Here is a 23,442-nt window from a genome sequence, read left to right as displayed (position 1 = left end):
GCTGTGAGAACTGGATGGTGGTTTTGTTGGACCACTGGCCTGATCCAACAGGCTCATCTTATGTTCTTCACTTTGCCACCTTCACTTTGAAGAAAAGGCATCCCTGCATGGCTCCAATCTAACACCAATGGTCCCAATTTCAATCAGGGGCCCACAAGGGCTTCTTGCCTCCTTCCAGGTGCTTTGACTTTTAAAATGCCATTTATTACAAAGAGAACAGTTGGGGGAAATAAACTCTTGTGTGTTTGCATGCATGCTCAATGGGAAACCAATGTGGAGCCATGGCGTAGAGCAGAAGTGTAGTGATGCTGTGCACTGGTCTTTGGTAGCCAAACAAATAAATTGGTTTCAGTGGACGAAATAAAATAATATTTTAAGTTGCCTATTAGAAAGGAAAGGTTCTACAAAATACAACAAATACAAGAATGTTTTTGCTTCCTGCAGCAAAAACCTTTTAAAAAAAAACTTGCAAAAACATTAGTGGAGACAGATAAACTGTCCACATATTATCTCCTTTTTTGGGGAAAATGAATATAAAATTGCTAGAGCTTTTTAACACCTTGATAAAAGGATCTTCTGTTTGGACTCATCTGGAATATCTTATAAGAACCCATTTATTATGCTGACATGCTCTCCATCTCTTATATAATGCCACTTTTGCCAGTGATGGCCAAGTCCAAGAAGAGCATTTTCATTTTTGTATTCACAAAAGATGTTTCTACTTTACCCAGGAGAGCTCATTGCTACCTTTGGTACACTGAAATATGTCATCATTAGCCTCAATGTGTTATTTGGTAAAAAGAGAAACACTGTGCATTTGCGAACATTAATTGGAGTTATTTCAGATTAATCTTAATTGTTTCCACACTTAACCTGTTTTCTGCAATTTTCATCCTTGTTTTCCCAGGCTTTCAAATTTTGTTTGGTCTGCTTCTGGTTAGTCTGACATTCTTTTTATGCTTCATTTATAGATTATCAGAGCAATTCTACCGTCACGAGAGGGAGTGGTTATGGAAGACAAACCACACAAAAAGGTGGAAAGCAGACATTTATTTTTTGTTTAGCTAGGGGGTGGCGGGGGGGGGTATCTCCAAACTCTTCATCAGAAAAAAAGTCTTCTGATAAATTTTGACTAAGCTCTGGAGTGAACCTTTTACAAGGCTCAGACCTTTGGCAAGAGTGCTCCTGGATAATATCACATCACACTAAATTCTATATATTAAGGGATTTTATAATACCTTTAATTCCACTTCCCAATAACTGCAAACAAGCAATACCTTGGCAGCACTATAGACCCCCAGGGGAAGCAAGCCCTTTCCCCAAACATACAAAGGTTTAGAGCATTCCAGCAGCACATTCCAAACGAGCCTTTCCAAATTCATACTGAACGATTATTTAGGATAATGAATGCAAGATTCACATAACCAACCTATTCCAGGGCAGAGGGGAGAAGAAATCAGTGTAATCCTTAAGTCTTCTTCCATAATGAAAATGAGGCCTGAGTACAACACCAAATATCACATATAAAAATATCAAGCTGTGTGGGACTCATTCCGCAGCAGTGCTCTCCCACATATTGTCTATTGTAACACTGGTACCTTGGGTTACAGACGCTTCAGGTTACAGATGCTTCAGGTTACAGATTCTGCTAACCCAGAAATAATACCTCGGGTTAAGAACTTTGCTTCAGAACAGAAAGTGTGGCAGTGGGAGGCTCCATTAGCTAAAGTGGTGCTTCAGGTTAAGAACAGTTTCAGGTTAAGAACAGACCTCCAGAACGAATTAAGTTCTTAACCCGAGGTACCACTGTATATGAATTCTAAGGTCTTATACATAAAAATCACATGTTAATAAATTTACAAGGCAAACACATACATAAGTATATAAACTCCGTGTCCGAAATAGAACAGGAGAGCAATCCTGAAACCATTTTGACTCTCCCAAATTGACCTCAAATATTTCTCTGCAAGGAGGAAGGAAATAGGAAAGCCTCTCCATTGTCGTTTGCTTACCTGTCTTAAGGGCGTATGTGTGTATGAATAGGGTGAGCCTGTGACCTGGATTCAGGAATTAAAGCATTTATCATCACAAAAGAATGGCCGGGCTGTGAGATAGAGCAATGATTGACCATTGTCAGGTTTCCTGGAAGACAGGATTTCTGTAGTAGACCCCCCCCCCCCCGTGATTTATTTCAGCTACAGACCACCTCCTTCTGTGATGTATGCAGGATGTTTTGAGGGTTGATCTTGAGCTACAGGGTAGGAAATTTCAAAAGTCTATATAAGAGCTTACACACCATTGTTCTGGGTTCCTCTCCTCCCTCCCTGCGTGGGGTGAGTAGGGGATGCTGTTGCAACAGTTTCATGCTTACTAGCTGTTTTGCTTCTCAATATTCTCTGGTTGGCCTCTGTTAGTTTCTCCTACCAACAGAGAACCTACTTAAGGACTCTATACAGGCTCATGGATACCCCATAAGGGAAAGGGAGCAGGCTTTTTCTCTCCTTATAACACTATTGATACAGTAACCACTTAGACCTGATCATTCCAACCAAAAGCTACCCTACCAGGAGAGAGGATAGGAAACTGGAAGAAAATTACTGAATAGGCAATCAGCTCCATTCATATGACTGTTGCATTCCAACTGATATCATGACTTCATGGGTGACCTCTTTGGGAAAGTGATTCCCACACAGGAAGGAGTATGTCTGCATGAGAAGGGGAAGGTGGAAAGGGAAGAGTAGGCAACCTACATACAACTTGTTTTCTTCTGCTCTGGAGGATAGGACTAGAACCAATGGCTTCAAGTTACAAAGAAAGGAGATTCCGACTAAACATCAGGAAAAACTTTCTGACAGTAAGAGTTGTTTGACAGTGGAGTGGTCTCCCTTGGGAGGTGATGGACTCTCCGTCCTTGGAGGTTTCTAAGCAGAGATGGATGGCCATCGGTCATGAATGATTTAGCTGAGATTCCTGCATTGCAGGGGGTTGGACTAGATGACCCTTGAGGTCCCTTCCAACTCTACAATTCTATGATTCAATGATTCTAACTGTATCCACTGATATTCATCTGTTGTTATCTTGCCTCTTTCTCCCCCTATATGGGTCCTCACACTGTTGAAATACAGACTGGAGGTGCCTTGGGACAGGGATCCATGCTTTTGCAGCCCCATGTATAATGATGGTGCCGTAATCATCATTCTCTCTCCACTCCCTGATTCACATTCTATACATTGTTGTCTAAGACACAGAACTAACATCATAGTTGTTTTCATTTTGGTTTTTTTACCACTGTGCTTCACAACAAAAGCCAGGGTGACCTGACAAATGCTGGCAAGAAATTAAGGCTACTGTCATTGAGGAAAATGGGCTCAGTAGACCATTGATCTCCCATTCTGTTTTCCTGATTGCTCTTTATCTGATGCTATTCTCTACAAACGGTTCCTTCCTGGCTAAGGGTCATGGAACATTATGTGCCAAACGCAGGCTGGCTTGACACAAGTTGCCCACTCAGCTTGCCTACCTGGAGAACTAATTAGTTCCTGGGTACTAATTAATGACTGCAAAGTGGATTCTAGATGCAATACAAATAAATCATCAGAATGAATCTCTCAGTGAGTGAAATGAGGGTAGGGGGCAGAATGCATCTCTGGCTTCCTTCTATTTTTTATTTTTATTTTTCTGTAAATAAGAAGAGATCACAAAATAAAGCCGACAGAAACCCCAGCTCTTCTCCGCTCGCCTGGCTCACCGTCTGGAGACCAAACTGTGCTGCCTCCTCTTGGAGCAGTCTGATTCATGAGAGCTGATCGTCTTTGGTTGCCTCATTGCTGTGACATCGCGAGGCTGCTGTGGTCCCTGCGCACATGGCTTCATTGTATCGCCGCCTCACAGTGCCATGTAATATGACTGAGGCATGTGATTTCCAAGCACATATAGCATCAGGCTTGACCTTGAAAAGACGTAGAGGCTAAATGCTTCTGAATACCGCTGACTGAAAGGATGAAGAGAGAATGAACAAATCAACGGGAAATTAAGCAGGCATTTAATGCAGGGTGCTCTCTTTGGCCTGCATTACATTCCCCAAAGGAGAGGCATTAAAAACGTGTGTGAGGGGGAAAGTCTCCCATTAAGTACTGTACTGCGGCATAATTCTCTCTCTCTCTCTCTCTCTCTCTCTCTCTCTCTCTCTCTCTCACACACACACACACACACACACACACACACACCACACACAGACAGAGAGAGAGACGCAGACACACACAAATAGAGCAGTTAAATAAATAAATGTACAATCCTACAGATGAGTGGGTGTGAAACTTTTTCCATCCCAATGGCCACATTCACTTCTAGGCAACTTCCCAAGTGCCACATGCCAGAGGCAAAAATGAGACCAAACAAGACATTTAAATTTTACCTTTGTACACTAGACTAGTTGCTACACACACTCACAACCCCCTCTCTACACTCCATCCAAACAAAAGGCAATATCAGGCTTCATGAAAACAGGGCAGCCAGACCAAAATTTCTGGAAAGTGAAGCAGGGTCATTGAGGGGTGTGGCCTGGAGAGAGTTCTAAGGGCCAGACAGAGAGCACTGGAGGGCCACTCTTGGCCCCAGGTCTGAGGTTTCCCACCCCTGCTATGGATGTCTAGTGTAAACATCTCTACTCAGAAGCAAGTTCTGCTAAGTTCAATGGAGCTTCCTCTCAGGTAAATGAGTATAGGAATGCAGCCTTGCATAGCCAGGATTCCTTGTATTAAATGATGGAAGTTAAGCCATAATCCTGTCCTAATTGCTGCTTCTATTTTTAATGCAGGGAAACCCAGCCATTTCCATCACATGCATGCTGTTAAATATTCACCACGCCGAACATGCATTTCACCACTCAAACAGGCTCCTTTTCTACCTGGTTTAATCAGCAAAGTGTGAATCTGCTCTAATACTGCTGCATGTGGGTTACGGCTGTGAAATGCTTGACATTTTTTGACAACGAAATCATGACAACTGATTCCTGAAATGGGATTCTAGACAGCTGTAAAAATGGGAAGCCGGATATGGAAGGCTGGATATTTTTACAGAATGTCTTAAACAACAGCTCTAAAGCCACTGGTCTTACATGGGATCTAGGCCACACTCTTATACCACTTAAACAGCCATGGAAATTCCTGGGAACTGTAGTTTGTTGAGGATGCTGACCCTTAAAAGCTATTCTTCCCAGTATCCTTAACAAACTACAGTTCCCAGGAATCTCCACAGCTGTTTAAGTGGCATAAGAGCACTTTAAATGAATGGTGTGTATGTGACCATAGTCGTTTCAAAGAGAAGCCACACAGCCTGACACCAAAAGACCCTGCACAGTACAATTTCATCTGTCCATTTGGGAAACACAAGATAACCATTTACCAGATGATACCTTACTATGCTGTGCAATCATACAGCCACTTTAGAAGACGGCAGTTTCTAGCATCCACTGACAGCCTCGTTGATGTTATAATTACTCAGAGAAGCACTGTGATAGCCTGGTGGAGGACCAGCTCAGCTTTTCCCCTTCTACCATGCAGTCTGAAGTATGCCCTACCCACAATGGTGGATATTCTTCAATGTGACAAGCTGATCCTCATAGAAAACCAGATCCCAAATAGTTCACATGGATGACAGATCACAGGTTTGCCACTTCAGTCAACTGAATTTGATTATAAGCCCTCCGTTGATATGCAGCAGTCCTCAGCACTGTTGGCCTTGCATCCTTGCATGACTTGCATGAGAACCAGTGTGGCATAGTGGTTAGAGTGTTGGACTAAGACTTGGGAGACCAGGGTTCAAATCCTCAGTCTGCCATAAAGGTACTGACATTTAAAGCCCTAAATGGCCTCAGCGCAGTATACCTGAAGGAGTGTCTCTACCCCCCCCCCCCACCATCCAGCCCAGACACTGAGGTCTAGCTCCGAGGGCCTTCTGGCAGTTCCCTCACTGTGAGAAGTGAGGTTATTGGGAACCAGGCAGAGGGCCTTCTCGGTAGTGGCCCCTGCCCGGTAGAACTCCCTCCCATCCGATGTCAAGGAAATAAACAACTATCTGACTTTTAGAAGACATCTGAAGGCAGCCCTGTTTAGGGAAGTTTTTAATGTTTGATGTTTTAGCGTGTTTTTAATATGCTGTTGGGAGCCGCCCAGAGTAGTATTATTATTTATAAATTATTTATAATACTTTATAAATAATCATCAGCATAATCATCATCATCATGGAGTGGCATTGAACCAGTCACTGCCTCCCAACCTAACCTACCTCACTAGGTTGTTGTGAGGGTAACATGGGGAAGAGGAAGCCTATGTATCACCACCTTAAGCTCCTTGGAAGAAAGGAGAAAATAAAGAAATAATAAATAAAAATCCTCTTGATCTGTGGAACACTAAAAGCATATTTGTGCCACACGTTTCTAGGAAGGATTACTATTATTATTTTAGTGAGTTTTTGCAACTTGATATTTATTCAGAAAATTTTAAAAATGTGACTGGTATGGTTGAATAGCATACTCTCTTTGACCCACTGAAATAGCATCCTACACTGTCTATGAATTGTGATAGCCCTACTAGGCATCTCCTTGATCATTTCCAGATGTTTAATCAGTTTACCAAGGCCAACTCTTGATTGGTTGGTTTGACCTCATCCAGGCTACTTGTGGCTGCTGGTCCACATTCTCTGTCACTCATGTGGACCATTAAAAATGCCCTAGACATATTAGCCACCCAGTTAAAAGGATGTTCCATTCTGAACATTCATGGACAAGGCTGTATACTACAGACAATATTACTGCACTTGTGTGCCTTGGGAAGGTTCATTCTTTCTGTGAAAAGCAACTAGCACAGACTTCAGCCCTGCCAAAAATGATATATGCATCGTGAAATCTCAACATGAACTCCCTGAAACCTGGACAATATATACTGAAACTTTCCAAACAGCTCCAAAACTACAGTATCTCATATTATTTCTATGGATGATTTATAGTTTGGCTGTGAGAGTAGCTAGAAAATGACAGGGGTTGGGGTTGTGTTTGTAGAGAATTCTTTGGGACAACCAAAGGAATTAAGTGACCCTGCAGCTTTTGCTCTCATTCCATTCCTCCCAAATAACCCTGCTCTGTGTTATTGTGCAAAGAGAGACATGTTATGCAAATTGATGATGATGATGACTTGAATAGTAATTACCACATTTAGAATGCTGCAAAAACATTCTTTTGCTGGGCTGTCCTAGCCCACGCAGTTGCTTGCAAACCAAGCAACGTTACAAAAATTAATAATAAAACAATAAATGGGGGTGGGGTGGGGGTGGGGGTGGGGAAAGCAGACAAGGCCAATAGGGCCACAAACATTTTGCTTCCTGAGATGAAGGTCAAGATGGTGCCCATATTCTATGTACAGGAGACAACTTCACATCTAGTTTAGGCCACACCTGCTCTATTCACTTAAACCATCATGATGAACAGTCATGGCTTCTCCTAAAGAATCTTGAAAATTGCAGTTAAGGGCAATTGTTAAGGGCGCTAAAGTGTTAACCGCTATTCCCTTCAAAGAGCTATAATTCCTAGAATGGTTTAAGAATCAGTCCCTCTTCCTAGGGAAGAAATCTGGGAATTGTATCTCTTTGAGGTGCCTAGAGATCTTCCAAAAACCCTCATCATTCTTAGTAAACTACAGTTCCCATGATACTTTGGGGAAAACCATAATGGTTAAGGGAGCACCACAGTGCTTTAAATGTACAGTGCAGGTGTGTCCTGAATCTTATTTGAATCACCTCAAGGCAGCAAGCTACCTTAGGAGGTGCAGGGCAAACTGCACCTTCTAATCTTGGAGGACAGAGCTCTGTCGTCCAATGCTGTTTCTACCTCCCCAGCATCTGCCACCTGAGGCAGCTGCCTCACTCAGGCTAGTGGGTAGTTTGGACCAGAGGCAGGGACAATAAACATGGCTCCCCTCTCCATCAACCAAAGAGGCAGGCACTCCTTTTGGGTCCCTATGGGGACAAGCCATTTTACAGAGTTGAAATAGCCAATTCAGACAGAAGCTAACTGAAATCTTCAAGGTAGGTAAGGTCTCTGACAGTGAGGAATAGGTTCAGCAACCCGTTCCACTCTTAATCAGTGTAATGAAGCAACTCTTCAGGAATTATGTGTTTCTAAACCTGTTTTGGCTCTCATTGACTCAGTCCACAGCAAACCTTCATTAAGAAGGTTTATACAGATGGGCGAAGCTGCATTTCCCGTTTCTCACGAGGGAAGAAAACAATAACTTGTGATTTATGCCAGTGTTGTGGTGTGTCAGTTCTGTTCTTTCCCAAACTGCATAATTAAAAAACAGTGTTTTCAGTCTTGAAGAATACTTACAATAAACAGTTTTGGTGGATACTAAATGACTCAGCTCCAGAGCTTAATCAACTGCAGAAGATGTGTATTGCTGCATATGCTTGAATGCTGCAAACATTATCTTTTATACGCTCACTTTTAACTGAGAAGAAATAAAATCAAAATAAGAACAAGTTAATGTCCTTCTTGGCTCGGCGAGAAGAAATAAAGGCAAGAGAGGGGAGATTGGTTTTAATGCAGCAGCAACAGTTGCAGGGCTTGCATCTATTATAGATTTTGGAAAGTTGTATTTTCACTATGCACTTGGGTGCCATTTTTAGTCCATATGGTGGATTGAACCTTCCAAAACTGCATTGATTTTGTTAACCAAATACTGCATGATGGTTCCTAAGATCAAGGAGCAGGTTTATATCTGTGTTTGGCTATAATTGGATGCTATTTTGAATTGAGGTGGCAGACTGAAGCTTTCAAAACTGCACTAGTTTTAAGCTGGCATCAATGGTTAATATTGGTCCAGCTTTGAAAGGTTCAGTCGACTACCTCAATTCAGAATTTTGAAAACTGCGCTGATTTTTTCCCCCTTCGAATTCCTGAACAATGCCAAGTATGAGGCTAGTATTATCAAATAAAACATTTAATGCTAGTGAGTTTCCCATCAACTGTGTGTGGAAAAGAGGCCATATATCTCTTCTCCTTTGGTTGTATCAACCTAAGTAGACTCATTGAGATTGAGGGGGGAAATTAATTCCAGATAGGTCTACCTTGAGTGAAACCTAGTTACATAACAGCCCTTCAATCCCCAGTTTCTCTCTCAGATCTTCTGCCCCTACTTCTCCAAATGCTGCAGTCTCATGCAGTCATGTTTCCAGGGAACCTACCACCTGCTGTTCACTGCTTTCTTTATCCTTAACTCTTGGTTGCTAGGCATGGAAATAAGTCTGAGATGAAAATCAGAATTGGTGTAGCAGTCACAGCTATCACAAAGTCACTGAGGGTTCACTAAAGCAGAAGAAAGCCATTATAATTCCCCTGTGCAGGTTCACTGGGAAACATCAAAATGCAATATAGGAGACAGGCAATAGGATAGTGGTGCAAACATGGACCACATCTGCACTATTATACCACTTTACATAGTCATGTCTGCTACCAAAGAATCCTGGGAACTGTAGAGAGTGCTGAGAGTGAACAGCAAAGAACCTGCACAAGCAACGCTGACACCAAACCCTACATATATTAAGTAAAATAGAAACATCGTCACCCACCCCCTCCCCATCTTTCACCCACCCCACCTCTTTCCCCCTTTTCTTCCTAATGTTTCAAGAAATGAAACTGATTTATAAAAATGTTGCATGGGGGGGGGGAATACGAGAGAGAGAGACATTGCACACACTTTTGTAATTCAAGAAAATCTTTAATAAAAATACATTTTTAAAAAAAAAAGTGCTGAGAGTTGTGAGACCCCTATTCTCCTCACAGAAGTACTATTTGCAAAGGAATCAGTTGTTAAACAACTTGGGAATTGTAGTGGGGGGGAGTGGTTTTCTAACAAATTTCAGGACCCTTAACAAACTGAAGCTCCCATGATCCTTTGGGGGAAATTATGACTGCTTAAAGTGGCATGATACTGCTTTAAACCCATGGCATGGTTGTACTGTACAAGGTCTTTGATACTAGAGTGGGATGCGGCAGAACAGTCTCAGCCCCCAGAATTCAACTTGTTACATGCAATGCCATCATTTGCCAGCTCCCATTCATAGTGCTAAGTTTCCTGGAATGAATGAAGCGGGATTCATCTCCAGCTACTTCCAAACAAAAACGAAATAGAATCTAGTGTTCTTTGTCACTGAATAGAAATTTATGTTCTGAAAGAAGCTTCTGTGCAAGCATGAATGAATGATGAAGTATAACAGTTTTATGACCTCATCTACCTGATGCACAAGAAATGATTGAAAATGAATGTGGTGCATTTGGGAAGTTCATTAGCAGTGCTATGGAAAATTTACAACCAGAAAATCAGAGTGCAAATGTAGCTTAATCAAGCCCAGGTACTCTGAAAAGTTAAGTCGAATGAAATTGTAAAATGTTTTATTTTTTTACTATGTTGCCACGTAAGCAAGAGAAGAGTTTCAACCTCTCTAAAAACTCTAAACATTTAAGTTCCTGGGGAAAACTCTATTCTCCTGTAACTTATCTGTGTGTATGTATGCACATTTAGTAGTAGTAGTAGCAGCAGCAGCAGCAGACGTAATTTATACCCTGCCCATCTGGCTGGGTTTCCCCAGCCCAACAGAAAATTAATTTAAAAAGCAATAAAACATCGAACATTAAAAACTTCCCTAAACATTGTAATTGGAAATCCCTCTAAATAGGTTTAAAAAGAGGCAAAGTGCTCCCTGCTCCTTTACTATTTTTTCTCAGGTCAATGGTCTCAAATCAGAGAAAGTTTGTCACTTAGGTTTCATGGGATGATCTGAGGGCACATAAGGCAGCTATTTAGTTGAAGACGAGCAGGCCTGGCTCTGGTCAGTGTCTGGTGGGAGACCACCATGTCGACCACCTTGAGTTCCATGATGGAAAAAGCTGTGAGATATGTAATGAATAAATTCATTGATGAGTAACTATGCCGTGACATCAGCCTAGTAAATCCTCTCTAAATGAGGATAGGTTTGCATTCCTTTTTAAAATTTCTCACCACCATTTCCCTCCTGATAAGCTTTTCACATCCTAATCTACAACTTTGCTTCCCAATTCTTTATGTCTCTTCCCCTTGCATGGAATAAAAGATGTAAATCCTTCACTTTGGCGCTTATCTCGCCTTTTTGAAATATTGCACACCCAGAAAAAGTAAAGTAAACACTGGGTAGTAAATTTCGATTGGAATCAGAGAATGAAATGTACGATAATAATACAGGAAACCAATTTCATCAAGATTTCTCCAGGGAAATAGGGAACTAACAATGTCTATAGATCAGTATAGCCAATATAGTGGCCTCCAAACAAAAACCTGTTGCCTTGCTTCTGTCCTCCTTCTTTCACATTACTTTCCCTTGCTATTCACAAAGTTCATAGCCTTTGTTTACCATTGATTGCTTTGCCTGCCTCTAACATCCCCAACTTCCTGCCTGCAGTTAGACTCAGTGGCCATTTGTGTACATGTGACTACCAACACATATGCTCAGAGCTCCAACGCAACCAAGGGCACCCAGATTTCCACAAAGGAAATACTTGTTCCTGCATCCTGAGTTGGACTGTGAAGTCTGACATGATCTGCTCATTGACAATCCCAAGATCACACTTACCTACACATATACCTCAAGGTTTCTTTTTTGCATTTAGAATACAAAAGACCTGACTATTCCTTGCCCACTCAACCATGTTCTTGGCACTGGAGGGGGAAGAGGGGTGTGGGAGGAGCGCACCGCCCCTGGCAGCGCAATCCCAGTGGGTTGCTATGGCAGCTGGGCCCCCCTCCTATGCCCTGCGCCGCCTGCTCTCCGCCCCCCAGTGCTGGAGCATGAAGCTCTGCCACCTGTTCTTGGATTTCCCTATATCTACTAGAGTTGGATCATTACACAAATTAATGAGGGCTGGACTAATTCATGGATGATGTGCCCATTAATGACTAGGTAGCCCATTAATGGCTAGGATCAGAAGTAGTGTATTTCTGATTACCAGAAATCTTCTTCTTCAAATTACATCTGTGTCTACTGAAGTCAATGAAATATACATACATATATATATATTCATAGAAAGACTCAGGTAGGCTGTCGTGTTGGTCTGACACAGTCGACCAATTTTTAAAAAATTAAAAATTGTCCAGTAGCACCTTAGAGTTCAACTAAGTTTGTTCTTGGTGTAAGTTTTCGTGTGTATCTGAATAAGTGTGCATGCACACGAAAGCTTATACCAAGAGCAAACTTAGTTGGTCTCTAAGGTGCTACTGGACAACTTTTTAATTTTTTTATATATTTCATAGAAAGACTGTGAGCTATCTGGAGCTCTGAAAATTTCTCTGAATTCTTGAATAGTTATCAAATATTTTCTGGCTATTTGATAAGCATATTTAACATGGTGACAATTTATTTCAATATTTCATTTCTGATGCCATTTCTTGGTTGACATGCAATGGTATGTTATATCTTATAATTGTCATGTGAAAGTATTAGTATTTGATGGTTGCTAATAACTGTTATGCAATGGTGTATGTTACTGGACAAATTTTCAACTGGACCTAACATTTGACAAGGTTATACTTATGAGGTTTCATCTGTCTGTCAAGCTAGAAGCAAAAACAGTTGAGATGTGCCAACAAATCTAACACACTTGAAATTAGAGGTAAGCCTCTTCACATTCAAATTTTCACATTCAGAATTTAAATTGTGGGGTATTTTAGAACCAGAAATATTAGCAAATATTTGCAGATTTTCCTTTCATCTCTAGAGCTGCTGCTATTAAGCCGGCATACAGAATATTAAACAAATCTGGCCTTTTCCCAGTGAACTTATGAAAAATATATTGCTGGGAGTTGCAGGAGGAGGAGGATAGTAAAGCAGTGCAGTAATTTGAAAATAAATAGCTTTGAAAAGAAACACACCAAAACAATTCTCAAACTGTCTCCCTGCTATGTTTATTCAGCACAGGTGCTGAATAGCTTCTAGACAAGATTTCACAAGGCATTGAAAGAGAAGAAAAGAGCAGGCTCCTTGTGGATTTGGGCAGTGGGTATTCACCAAAAGAATAGTCAAGCAGTTGAAAATGTTGGGTGGGGGCATATTGTAAAAGAAGAGTGCTCTGTGATCTTAATGGTTAAAATCTGTAACCACACCAAGCTCCTGATTTTTGAAAAGTGTTTCCATACAAACCAGAGAAATCAAAGGGAACTTGAATGGGAAAAAAGAAAAGCCATCTTAACAGAGACAATAACTAGCGAGCCCTCCCTGGTTGCAAATAGACCCATGCGTGTTTCTAGCAAAATTCTTCCTGTATACATGGGACTGATTGGCTGAGGTTGGAAAGGATGTTAATTTTCATCTAGAAGAAGGTATTAACCCAGCAGATTCTTCGTTTGCTATACACCAGTGGTTATAAGATGGAGAAGCCTTCTCTTTTCTTCAAAGGCCCTTCTACGCTGCAGGCAGTTCAGTAGGATAAAGAGAGGAGAGCTCTCTGCAGTAGTAACTCCCTTCCAACATCAGTTTGATGCTGACTGTTGGCCCCAATACATTTTTGTTTTTCTGGGCTAGATTTCTTGGGGATTCTGATTCAAGTCCCAGGACCTTCCTTCTTGGTCTCTCTCTTAGGTGATGGAAAAAATTATTTGCTCTCATGTGGGTACCATACTCCAAGACTCACCTTTCGAAAATGGAATGTTAGCTTCTGACTACATACCTATATATCTTGTCAGGCATTTCTGCATAAAGACTTCTCTAGCCAGGAGGCAAGAAGCATTCCAGACAGACAGAAGAACTGGAGAAGAGGTGTGGAGCAGGGCCAGTATGGGGTGTGGCTTGGGACTCAGATAGAGAGGCTCCTGGACCTGAGGTTCCCTACCCCTGCTTTTAATGACAAACATATATTTTGGTGTTATGTGAGAATTTAAGGCACCCCAAATTCCTAGGAAGCAGATAGAAAGGCAATTAGAGTTGGTGACTAGCATTTAAAGAAAAAAAATTTACTTTTGCACAGTGAAATTGCAAAGTGAAAGGCAATGTGGGTTGATTGTTTTTGTAGTTTTTGTGATTTTAACTCTTAAGGGGTGAAAGCCTGACGGTCTAGGTCTTACTGATGAAGAAACTGTGTTTGACCCCACGCCGGGGGGGGGGGATCTAACAAACTTGTCATTCCAAGATGCTACGTAGTTTGAAATCAGAATAGTTGAATGATAGAAATTGGCTTTGCATTAAAGTCAAGGGTGAATGTGTGACCCTCAATGTGAAGAAGATGCAGGCACCCTGCGAGACGCTTGGATGGTCTTCCATTTTTCAATATACTTCAGGAGCCTCTCACAGCTTTTTGCAGTAGAGAAATGTAAGCAAATGAATTGTGACAAGGTTCTGGAAGTCAAAAATATGTAATAAATAATGCACACACTTTTCAAATGACTGCCTTATTAACTCTTTCCTTTTCTGTTTGTTCCCGTTAAAGGGCTCAAACAATGTCCCTTTTGCTGATTTCTCTATTAAATACCGAGTCTGTTCAACATGTAGGCGTTAAACAGTTGAACTGTTCCTAGGTTCTGATATGGAGAGAAAGAGAGTCCATGATCATTAGGATATTGTCTGCCATAGGTGAAGATCACCTGTTTGTCTCTTTGCATGCTGGACACCACAGAGATCATAGTTACCATGTCAATGGAGTAGTGTTGGCCAAATTTGGGTCTCCAGCTGTTATTTGACTACAAGTCACATTATCCCTAGCTAACAGGACCAGTGGTCAGGGATGATGAGAACTGTAGTCCTAAAACAGCTGGAGACCCAAGTTTGGTCAACACTGCAATAGAGAACCCTCCTGAGAACCGTGTGTGTGTGTTCCACCTGTCTACTACCTGCTGTATATTTTGTGTGAACTGGGGTTAGTCCACATACTTGGACATCCTACTGATAAAGAGCCAGGGCAGTACTAAGGGAAAAAAGCAGAATGGCAAAAGCCATGATGATATGGAACAATGGAGGTAATCCGTGTTTGTTTTGATTCGGAAACTGCTATTTGTGAAAGGCAAAAGAGAAGAACACACAGGAAATAATCTGTAGCCTTGAAAATGAAAAAATCCCACACCCCCATGCACCCAAGTTCATGAAATATTTTCATAATGTTTGTGTGTGGCAGCATTAGTGCTTAGGCACAGTTCGGCTGTTTAGCACACAACTATCTTATGAAACACTTTACGACGTATATAAGCATATTTTGATCTGTTTCCTCCCTTCTCCCCCCATACACTTGTTTTGGTACAGTATTGTAATGGTGACACAGACCATCTCCCTGCAGGAGGCATCTAGCTGCTGCTGTATAGAGTGGTGAATGTAGCTTGTAATTTGCATTTTAGCCTTAACGAGTTGCTGTAGTGCTGAACATGTACAGCAGATTGACTATGATGTGGACTGCAAGGCTATGCTTACTGAATATGTATATGATTATTAAGGCTGCGTTCCGACAGCAACACTCCAACAGCTTACAGCAGAGCGTGCCTTAACACTGCCTGAGATTTTCAGTTCTTCCAAAATGTAACTTGCACATCAGTATAAGCACTCTCCTCCTTTTTGACAGGGTGCCCTTGTAAATGGTAATTTCCCGGGTGGAGGATGGGAAAGGCACTCACAGCTCATCTTGGGCAGAATGCCCTATGGGAAGCGATTTTCATGGAATATCAATGTATCCCTATAGCTACAGACACAGGGCTAGCTCCGGACGTGTAAGCTGGGAGTAACACCGCTGAGATCAATGCTTTTCATGTTGGCGGAAGGATGATCAGAATCAGGAGGGACTTGAGCCGACAGATGTAAATAGAAAGTGTTTGCACTAAGCAACAAGGTGACAGAGACAGGGAAGGCACTGTTGTATAACCAGTGTCACCATCTTTTCCCAGAATGCACACTATGTTTTAAGGCCAGGATAAATAACTGAAGCAACACAAATCAAATAAAGCACAAGCGTTCCTTAGAAGGCGCATAGCCATAACAATATCTTGCGAATCTGTTGCATCATCTATCTGCAGCGCATGAACAGATGACAACTTGCTTCCATCTCAGTTCTGAAAGTGCAGGGTGCATCACCAGAAATGGGAGATAACTTTTCTTTCATGGCACTCTCTCCCACACCACCACAGATCGTTCTGTGAATATTACGTCACCTCTCAGTTGCCCTCCATCTGGGTAAGCAAAAGATCAGTGTGGGAACCTATGGATGCTCTTCAGAGAAGCATCTGATTTCTGACATATTTATCTGGCTAGATATATGGACGTTCACATAAATGAATTCAAATTAAACTCATACTGATGTAATCAAATAGAAGATTTCTATGAGTTCGTATAGGGAGATACACATATCCAATTTTCTACTGGAGTTACATCAGTACCGTTCTTGATATCTCTCAGCACATATACCGCATTTCATGAAGCTGTTTCACATCAACTTTACATGCTGTAGAACCACAAGGAGTACACACTGAGCACCCATTTACATGTTTCCTATAGGGCAACACTGCTGCTTCCATTCAATGCTTGCTCTCAGGCTAGTCCAAATAATGCTTCTATCTTCTGCTTATGTTTCAGGTGGAGAATCAAGTGATTATATAACACACTAGTGATGCCCACCCTAGCAGAGTGTATGCTACGATTTCCCATAGTATGTAACATGTGATCCATTTATGTGGAAGAAGGTTGTGAATGTTACATTGATGGGATCAACCATGGAGGAAGTGATAAGGAAACCTTTTAATGACTAATAATTTTAATATTAAATAAAAGCACCACTTGCTGATAATTAGACAGAAACTAAAAGGGTTCTATGTTTTCCACTACTGAGCTAAAGATCAGGATGCGATCTTGAACCAGATTCAAAAGCTGGCTGAATCTTATATTAATTTACGTACCTTCTTTCATGTATCCATATTGTCTATGCAAGCTAAATATGTGAAGTGACTAGAAAGGATACTAAGCGGGTATGCATAATGAGTGTGTGTTTAATGTGTACCTGCTAATAATATAATGTTTGAAGTGGCTTTCAATGGTTTTAAACTGCACTGTTCCTGTTTTACTTTGCTTGAAGCTTGACTTCCTTGTTAGCTTGTCAAGCCACCTTATATATTAAAAGTCCGGCTGGAAATAAAAGCGAAAGATATGTAGAAGAAAAGGGGATGACAATTTGCTTTTGCAAGATAGAGGCTTGTAGCCAATGTAGTGCTAAGTCAACATCCCATCAGTGCAAGTATTTCTGCTTGTGCAACAGGGCTTGTCCCTCAATCCAAAGAGAAAATGAGGATCCTTTGATGGGTTGGGGACTGACTGCTCCTCTCATTGGACTCCACATCTTCCTTGCTGCCACCACAGCCATGCTCTCAGCTGAGCTGTTCGTCAGCCAGATGCTCCTAATATAGCTAGTGCAGTGGAAGCTAGTGCCCATTGGGACTGGTAAGACAGTAGGTGGAGCCAGAGCCAATGGCAGGTGGAGGCAGGACCAGAAATAGGCAGAGCCAACTAATTCTGGTTTTGTCCCCACCCTCCTTCCTGCCTCCTGAGTAAGGAGGCAGGCATGTGGAGGATGGTTGAGCACAGACTGTGCTTGGTGGGGCAGGGCCCCATTTGCCTAATGGAGCAATCTCTACAAAGCTGGAAGTGGGCATAGTACAGCAATGTAAAGAAGAAAAATCAGCTAAGGGTGCAGGCACAGAAGACACAGAAAATGAGTGGCTGCTTAGGGAAAAGGAAGGAGAAAGGGAGGCCAGTTTTCTGGATTGAAACTGTAAAAAAAGAAAGGAAGGGAAACTTTTCCCTGCATGACTCTGGCAGGCCAGATGCTTCCAACGAACAGGAAGAAAAGTAAGAGAGGTGGAACTGAACACAAGACAGGGATGGAAAAAGGTGTGGACATAGCACTCAACCTACGAAATGTCACTGCACAGATCAAAATCACACATTTCAGAAATTATAGTGCTAAAAGCCATCCTCGCCTCTGGAGATTGCTTTCCTCTTATCTTCTTCTTTTTTTTAAATGCTGGATTTTCTGTTGTCTTGAAGGGAAAAAACATGGGTGAGATCTAAAAGAGCAATGATATGACAATTGTGTCATGAAGATGCTCCATGGTGGAGAATGCATGTTCCAAATGTGATTATTCCAAACTGAACATCTAGGCTGCATTCAGACAACAGTTTATTCCATTTTATCAATATTTCCTTAACTGATATTTTCCATGTTTTATGTGATCTTCTGCATAATGTAAAAGCCACTTCTGGAAAACCAGTGGAAATTTAGCACACTCATTTCTGTTTTATTTGCTTCCAGAAAAAAATCTGCTTGCATTCCAGAAAATCACAGGAGTTTGGGGTCAAAATTTTCCAACAAGGAATTTGGGGTGATATTCTGGCCTAACAGTTCTTCACACCATTTAAAACATAGTATGTCATGGCAGCATTTCCATCAAAAAGCCAGAGACCTATGATGCAACAGTGTAAATACAGTGTAAAAGGAGTAATAGTACCTGGGCCAGAAGTGCTTGCATTATAATTGGGAAAACTGATGCAATAATCCCCACCTCTGAAAGCATCCTTAGTGTGGAAGCACCCCTCTTGAAAGGTAATGTAAGGCTTGCATCTAGGTAAAGGTAAAGGTAAAGGACCCCTGGACGGTTAAGTCCAGTCAAAGGCGACTATGGGGTTGCAGCATTCATCTTGCTTTTCAGGCTGAGGGAGCCATCGTTTGTCCACAGACAGCCTTCTGGGTCATGTGGCTAGCATGTCTAAACCACTTCTGGCACAGCAGGATACTGTGATGAGTGCTAGAGCGCACGAAAATGCTGTTTACTTTCCAGCTGCAGTGGTACCTATTTATCTACTCGCACTGGTATGCTTTCAAACTGGTAAGTTGGCAGAAGCTGAGACAGAGCAATGGGAGCTCACCCCATCACATGGATTTGAACCGCCGACCTTCCAATCAGCAAGCCCGAGAGGCTCAGTTGTTAAGACCACAACGCCACCCACTCCCCTTAAGACTTGTATCTAACTCCCTCACAACTTTGTTCTGCTAACCCAACTAATCAATGCAGTTCTAGAACCCTGCAAGTTAGCACCCATGATTTAAGGTTCTAAATTATGTGGGAAGTCTGCAGCTCCCCACTGCAGACCTTCTGCTTCCAATGTATGGAAGACAGCAGGGAACACATCTTTGCTCTCCCCACACAAGCTTCTAATTGTGTGAGGCTTTCAATACCTGCATAGGGCCCCAGTGTCCTATTTTTGTGCTGCTTCCTGATTTGTATGCCTCTCCTCACTGTCTGCTCTTGCCAGTATTGTTGCTTAGAGGGAACATGAAGTGAAAAGAGGTGAACACAACATACTATATGGGACAATCTTCTGCAGGAGGGGTGAATATGTGCGTCAGGAACAGTCAGTCCTGTTCTGGGTCAAATCAGAGGATTTATGATGGAAAGTATCTGAACAGTTTTTTGTAGGGTCAAGGTAGGAGAGGGAGACATAGAGATCAAGGGAGTACATATCATTTGTGAATCAGCAAAAAAGATGAACAGGGAAAACCTTCAGAGACAAATGAAAAAACCAAAGGTTAATTGTGTTAATATATCTACTTGGAGATATTATATTTCTACAATTGCAGTGAAAGGTGGTCATGCAACTATAGCACAGAAAATTAGGCAATGGCAAGTCTTGCTTTTGAATGTTGGTCCACAGGGAAGACACCCTCCATGTAGAAAACTAACATGCTAATAAGAAAGCCCCATTACTTGTCTGCTTATTTATTATGTGCAGGGACCTCTGTATGTGGGAAAGCATTAAAAAATATGGCATCTCCAACCTATGTCTGAAGTGGTACAGTCCAGAGTATCCCATGCTATGGAGGAAAGGCCATAGCACAGTGGTAGAGCATCTGCTTTGCATGCATGAGGTCCCAAATCCACTTCCCACTGAGGGAAAAGCCTGTTTGAAGCTCTGGAGAATGGCCAACAGTCAGTGTAGACAATATTGAGCTAGATAGGCCAATGGTCCGACTCAATAGAAGGCAGCTTTCTATGTCCCTACTTCTCTCATTCTACATTGTGCATAGAAAAGGTATTGATGAAAACAGTGTTACCACCCCCACCATAACCCTCCATGTTTGGTTTTAAAAAATATAGTAAGAATTTAATTTTAAAAACAGTATACAGTGGTACCGCGGGTTAAGTACTTAATTTGTTCCGGAGGTCCGTTCTTAACCTGAAGCACCACTTTAGCTAATGGGGCCTCCTGCTGCTGCCACACCGCCGCCGCACGATTTCTGTTCTCATCCTGAAGCAAAGTTCTTAACCCGAGGTACTATTTCTGGATTAGTGGAGTCTGTAACCTGAAGCATATGTAAACTGAAGCGTATGTAACCCGAGGTACCACTGTAATAATGATTGCCATGATTTCACAATCAGGGCATGTAAAGCTGAGCTGAATTTTGAAAGTTTCATTTGCAGGTCAGCTTGAAAAAGGGCAGATGAGAATTTTGTACGGAACATCTAAATTGTGCAAAAACTTTGTTTTTTCAGTGATGAAGCGCAATGTATGAAGAGCAATTTTCATACTCCTCAAAAAGCAAGTGGAGAAGAGGCAGCGCTCACTCTCTCTTTTTTGCCAGATGGAACTGGGGTTAATGTATTTGTTCCCTGGAAACGAAGGTCATCCTGCACTGGTTATTCACATTTCCATACAGCTTGCATCACTCCAGGTTATAGCTCTGTTAGTATAATTGAAGCTCACAGGAGAAGCACTGACTGATTATCCCACTGCTCTTGAAAAACCCCACTTATGCTTAAAACAGCCATGAACTGCCACTTAGAGCTTTCCACTTCATTTGTTTCTGTTGAGTCACCTTGTTTTCCAGAGCTTTCTGAATCGCGTTTCCAAGGAGCGGCTGTTCCACATTTACCTCTGGCAAGTGGAAGGGTCAAGGCAAGTCGTAAGGGCTGGTCCCTGAGGAGGCAAGTGAGAAACAGAGAAAGGGGAGAATTCATGAAATGTTATGTGTGGTGCAGTGGTTGAGAGCCGTAGACTCGTAATCTGGAGAACCGGGTTCGACTCCCTGCTCTTCCACATGCAGCTGCTGGGTGACCTTGGGCTAGTCACACTTCTCTGAGGTCTCTCAGCCCCACTCACCTCACAGAGTGTTTGTTGTGGGGGAGGAAGGGAAAGGAGAATGTTAGCCGCTTTGAGACTCCTTCGGGTAGTGATAAAGCGGGATATCAAATCCAAACTCTTCATCAGATGCCAACTTGGGCGGCATCCACATTTAAGAATTAGGGGTGCTGGGAATTGTAGCTCTGGGAGTGCAGTTCCCATGTGCTTAAAATGGTGTCAGTGTGTTCAGAGCTGTTCCCATGCATGGGCAATTCTGATGGGCAATTAATCCTATTGCGTGGACAGGCGGAGTCCCCAGATCCCGCGCGGTCCCCCCGTCATGTGGAATAATGACTCAAGACAACGTGCTATGGGATTAAATTGGCCACAACTTTATTAAATTTCAAATGTGGGTAGACCTTGGCTCAGGCATTGGTCGTTCTCCCTCCCCAGTCCCCAACCGGGGACCTAGGGAGCATCAGGGTTATCCAGTGTGGGGGGGATGGGCCGGCTCTGGAGAACATATGTTCAAGCAGAGATAGCCGCCCCCGTAACGCCGCCGCCGCAGGGGAGAGCAATGACGACCTTTCGGCGTACGGTCAAAGCCTCCCTTCAGAAAACCCCTTTAACGCGGAATCCTGGTATCGCCGCCGCAAAGAGGAAGATGGACAAAAGGATTCCGCCCAAGGCCTGATACTGCCAAAGTTGTGACATTTTGCTACGGGAAAGGCAAAACCTGCCAATGCAGGGAAATTCCTTTCCGGCCCTTTAACAGCGACCTTAACGTAGCAGTGCCCGCATACATGTGAAGAAAAGTTAACCTGCAAAACCTGTGAGGAAAAATTAACCTGCAAAATAAGACATTAACTGAGGGTGGGTAGGGTGGGAGAAGCTCTGGAGCCAAGTGAGAATTCCCAGGTAAGATCCTCCCTCTATTGTGTGGGCAGGTAATCCCTCCCCTACCTGGCCTGGACTCCTTGGCAACGCTTCCCCCAGGTGGGATTGGACAACTGACTGAAGTAGGCGGAGACCTCCAGGTATCCCACCTGAGGGAAGGCAAAGCCAAGCCTATGCTGTTGGAGCCGCTCCAGATCTAGGGGCTGCACGCGTCCACACAAAGGGCGCCCCCCCCCCGTTTTAAGCGGGGAGCGGTCATTATATCCATTATGTCCTATTACATCCATCTGCATGTCCGACAGTTGTTTCATGCGGATAAATGGAAATTTCACCACCAGCATAGCCCAAGGGGGCCCTCTGGATGTTGTGGACTCCCACTGGCAGAGGAAGTGGGTGCGGGGGTGTGGTGTGCCCTAGGTGTCATCTCTGAGTGGAGTGACATCACCACCACGCCCCCCTGGGACACTCGCCGCTCACCCCACCCCCTGTGGACTCCAACTCCCATCCACCCCAGCCAGCAAGACCATTAAGGATGGTGGGAGTTGCGATTCATAACATCTGAAGTGCAGCAATTTGATTCGCATAGGCGGCTTTAGGGGAGTGCAACCAGTTTGCCTGCACTGGGGGCTGAGCCGAGAGGGTGCTGCAGGGGAGACTGCAACAAAGATGAGCAACAGAAGGCAGGAGGTGGTATTCTGGCATCGCAGAGGGCACTGCTGAAGTCCCATATACACCACTGCCCCGTTCCATAGCCCTAGTCAGGTGTTCTGTTACTTCATGCAATTAATACTGTACAAGGGAGAGTGTTGGTATGCTGGCAAGCCCTATCCCTTCCTTCCTTCATTTCATTTCGTTTTTTTTCATTTCACTTTTATATTTATTTTTTATTTTTTTATAGAAATTTTTATTAAGAGGTTTTTTATATAGCAATAGAGAAAAAAGACAGCATAGCAAAAAAGAAACAAAAAAAGAAAAACAAACATAAGATTTAGCATCGTACCTTAACCAACTTTTCTTCATTTTTTGGACTTCCTCACGTCTCTCGCTCCTACTTTCCCAATTTATAAAACTTTAACCAGCAATTTATCACCTTATTTCCATTCTTATTGTACACTTTTCCGATGTTTTGTCCCTAACTTTGAATATTTTTATCTAAGTCTTAAATATCTAATCTTACCATAATATTTATTCAAAATTTATTTTTCTCATAAAATTCACTCATTTTCACAGTCTTTTCACCAAATTTTATGGTGCCCTGTTATTTTCAAATCCCTCATCCTTCTTAGCACTCATATAATTTACAGTGTTTTTGTAGGTAGTCCTTGAATTTCTTCCAGTCCTCTTCCACTGCTTCCTCTCCCAGGTCTCGGATTCTGCCAGTCA

The 23,442-nt window shown here is 42.5% G+C and overlaps 1 long non-coding RNA gene across 2 annotated transcripts in view; it reads right to left on the bottom strand.

The window, feature by feature from the left end:
• Nucleotides 1–3,728: 3,728 nt before the first annotated feature.
• LOC310839824 overlaps nt 3,729–23,442 on the bottom strand; it is a 117,710-nt gene continuing 97,996 nt past the window's right edge. The window contains exons 3-4 of one of the 2 annotated variants that reach the window (XR_014561673.1): nt 20,918–21,018; nt 19,520–19,602 (exon numbers count right to left, since the gene is read on the bottom strand). This is a non-coding gene — a long non-coding RNA (uncharacterized lncRNA). Of the gene's footprint in view, nt 3,992–19,519; nt 19,603–20,917; nt 21,019–23,442 lie in introns of those variants that run through there. The other variant, XR_014561672.1, reaches the window with a different exon arrangement.

Source organism: Podarcis gaigeae, assembly GCF_964106915.1.
Source record: "Podarcis gaigeae genome assembly, chromosome: 2".
NCBI lineage: Eukaryota > Metazoa > Chordata > Lepidosauria > Squamata > Lacertidae > Podarcis > Podarcis gaigeae.
The sequence above is the reverse complement of the archived record's forward strand: the minus strand, read 5'-3'. Positions and strand labels throughout refer to the sequence as shown.